Source organism: Cibotium barometz, chromosome 55 (genome assembly GCF_041138505.1).
Source record: "Cibotium barometz isolate CiBa-2024 chromosome 55, ASM4113850v1, whole genome shotgun sequence".
NCBI lineage: Eukaryota > Viridiplantae > Streptophyta > Polypodiopsida > Cyatheales > Cibotiaceae > Cibotium > Cibotium barometz.
Window position 1 is genome coordinate 16,985,286 of NC_141100.1, and position 4,135 is coordinate 16,989,420.

A 4,135-nucleotide genomic window follows, 5' to 3' on the forward strand; every position below is an offset into this window, starting at 1 on the left:
TTATCCATAATTACCCACTAAGACACTATGTTAATCAAGTGATAATTCTAGCCTAACCGATACACAAGCCTCTGAATCATAGGTTTGTGAATTGGTTATGCTAGAATTATCACTTTGATTAATATAGTGTATTAATGGGCTACTAAGGATGAATCCCAAGGTCCCCTCCTCCCTCATAAGATCTCTTGGTCTCTCCATGTTGTCCATGGCATTTACACTGCCACCTTTCTCCTTGTGGCTAATTAAAACACTGTGTGGTGTGAGTAGTAATTTTGAAGAAGATGAGAGATAGACACAGAGAGTTGAGAACTACTTTCCGTTTTGGTCCTCAATTCATTAATTTTTACCTCTTTCTTTGGTGTCTGATTTATCTCTATGGTATTTTCATGACTCTGGATATGTGTTATAGTGCCCATGCATTCAACATGTATGGCAAGGATGTCTAGGTTTTCACATATACACACACACACACACACACACACACATATACATACATATATACATACATACATACATACATACATACATACATACATACATACATACATATATATATATATATATATATATATATATATATATATATAATCTTCGTTTAGGTCACATAAAGTAATGCCCAATGATGTGAGCATTCATTAATTAAAATGGCATTAAGCATTCAATTATTCAGAGAAAAACTATAAACTATATACTTTGGGCCTGCATTCTTGTAAACTTTATTTTTGTCAAATTTGAAAAATTTGTATATTTTAAGTTATCTATGAAAGTGCAAGTTTAAGGACGTGTTAGAGAAAAATGTTTTCTGTGTTTTTCTGTGAACAGTGATCAAAGGTCCAAACAAAAGAAGGTAAGGTCATCAAGGATAATGCCGGCATGAGAGAGAAAGAGAGAGAGAGAGAGAGAGAGAGAGAGAGAGAGTGTGTGTCTCTATAGAGAGAGAAAGTCTCTATAACTGGCCGATCAACATAGCAGGTTATCGTCTTTATAATTATTGGGCGATCAACGTAGCAATAAGTGATCAAAAAATACACAGACACTCTCTCTCTCTCTCCATCTGTAGAGAGAGAGTCTCTATAAATGGGCGATCAATGTAGCAGTAAGCGATTAAAAACACTCAGTCTCTCTCTCTCTCTGTAGTAGAGAGAGAAAGTCTATAAATGGGTGATCAACGTAGCAAGTTATCGTCTCTATAAATGGGCGATCAACGTAGTAGTAAGCGATCAAAAACACACTCAGTCTCTCTCTCTCTATAGAGAGAGAAAGTCTCTCTAAATGGGCGATCAACGTAGCAGGTTATCGTCTCTATAAATGGGCGATCAACGTAGTAGTAAGCGATCAAAAACACACTCTGAGTCCCTCTCTCTGTAGAGAGAGAGTCTCTATAAATAGGCGATCAACGTAGCAGGTTATCCTCTCTATAAATGGGCGATCAACGTAGTAAGCGATCAAAAACACACTCAGAGTCTCTCTCTCTCTCTCTCTCTCTCTCTCTCTAGAGAGAGAGAGAGTCTTTATAAATGGGCGATCAACGTAGCAGTTAAGCGATGAAAAACACACTCAGAGTCTCTCTCTCTCTCTATAGAGAGAGAATCTCTAGAAATGGGCGATCAACGTAGCAGGTTATCATCTTTATAATTACTGGGCGATCAACGTAGCAGTAAGCGATCAAAAAACACACAGACTCTCTCTCTCTCAACTTCGATTATCAAGGCAAGTAAGCGTGTTTAATTTGCTTGCTGCTGCCATCGTTGTGGAGGCCATGAATGTAATCACAGGGCGTAGCGGCCAGCCCATGCAGTTGTTTGTGTACTCACCCGACTAGCCCACGCAGCTGCTGCAGCTGTTGCTCTTGCCATCTTTGTGGAGGCCATGATGTGAATGTTATCACAGGTGCACTCACCCAGCCCCCTACATCATGAAAATTTATGAATCGTCTTAAATGGTTATATAAGATATTTCTTTAATCAATATCTTGTTTTAGGAATAGTCTTAATGGTTATATAAAATCTATGAATAGTGTCAATGGTTATATAGGATATTGTCTTCAATGTTTATAATTAGGTTATAAAATATTGATATCAATGGTTATATAGGGCTAGATTTTCAATAATTCTAAGATCTCTATAATGTTTATTATAAGTAATTATGGGTTCTCCTTGTTGATGAGCAACGAGTTTTTTTTAAAATGGTATTAATGGGATATAATGACATATTCAGGTGGGGCTTGCATTAATTTATTAATGCCCGAACCTTAGTATACACTAAGGTTTAGATGTAGCCTGCGCGTATAAATTAATGCTCAAACCTTAGTGTTAGACGTAGGCCCTGAAGCAGAGAGAACTTGCATTGCAGTCTAGGAGAGAGAAACTTGCATTGCAGACTAGGAGAGAGAGAAAGAACTCGGGTGCAAAGAGAGAACTTGCACGGCAGAGAGAATTCGTGCGAGAGAGAGAGAGAGAGAGAGAGAGAGAGAGAGAGAGAGAGAGAGAGAGGTTTTTTCCCTATTACCGTCTGACATCGATGTGTCCTCGACCTACTTCGGCAGGCCTCCCTACTTCCAGCTTCTGTTAGCACCCGCGAACACAAAAAAAAAAGCGAGAAATGCAGCTTACATAAGGTTTATCTTCACCCGTGCTGCTCGAAGGCTCCAAAACCGAATACTCCAGAACCTACTATGTTAATCAGTAATTTAATTGAATTCCAAAGAGGCGACACCATTAGGAATTTTTTGGACCCAAAGAGGGCCTCTTGGATTAACTTTTGATTAGGAATGGACCAATAGGAAGAGGACTGGGTGCACATTTTTGACTTCTTTGACCCTAGGGGGCCTAGGCTTTGGTTTGCTAATGGGGCCTAATTACTACTCTTATCCCTCTACCTCTTGGGTCCAAACTTAGAGGTCTCCCCCACCTAGAATCGCGCAGATTAAAAACCCTAAAAATTGAAAATTTTCAATTTTTTCCCAAAAGTGTGTTTTCCCTCTTAAACTCCCCCCCAACATACTCTAGATTTGGAAAGCTCATTTTGAACCTCTTTTTTCCTCTTCTAAGCTCTCCATTGCTACTACAGAAACTCCATACATCTCAAGCTCTCCCTCCTTATCAAGCTCCCTCACTCTTAAGCTCCCTCTCCCTCTTTCTTCCTTTTCTAAGCTCTCCATTGCTGCAGAAACTCCATCCCTCTCAAGCTCTCCCTCCTTCTCAAGCTCTCTCCCTCTCAATCTCCCTCTCTCTCTCTCTCTCTCTCTCTCAAGCTCCCTCCCTCTCCATTGCTGCAGAAACTCTATCCCTCTTTAGTCTACTATAGGTTCAGGAAGCCTATTCTCAAACTCTAACCCTCTTTTAAGCTTTCTAGTGCTGCACTGAAAACCCTGAACTTTCTCTCCTCTCCACTCCTCTATTGTAAAACAAGCTTTTTGGAGCAATTCTGATGGATTTGATGATAAACACTATATTTTTACACACGATTAAAGGTGTTTTTATCTTATAAACTACTGTTTCTCACAATTAGTGTGCTCAACTTCATTATAAATGCATCAAAAATGATCCTGAGTGGCTGGGGGAGAAGTGCCAGAACAGTGTAAATTTTGAGCCTACATCGCGTTTGTAGAGACCAAATTCGCACTGTTCTGGCACAGCTTCCTCAGTCCTCCAGGAGCATTTTTGATGCCTTGGGTGACAAACTGGCACATGATGATAGACACTCCATGTTAAACAAACATGATGACACTGAGACATTGTAAGAGAAACTCAAAATTTTAATTATCAGAAGGTTACAAATGAAAGTCAGATAGGCTTGTTTATAAAGGGGGTTTGAAACAAAAGAGTTGCTTCAAAAAAAGGTTAACATCTAAGATCTCTACATCATGTCTCGCTCGCCCTCGAATGCACAACACGGAACTCTGTTCTATATCGTTGGAGAATCTCCAGGTTCACTATACGAGCGAAAGGGGCTCTTCTTATCAGCAACTCAGTGTTCCTCTTATAAAACTTGATTTCTTGTAGAGCCCTATGTCCTTAGTGCCGCATCCTTCTCCTCCTTGGAGCTCTCTGTGTTGTGTTAGTGCGTTGGCGAGGTTGGGACTTCCTTGGCTTGAAGAGCTTGACATTTCTACGCTTGCGTGCACTTGGAGGAA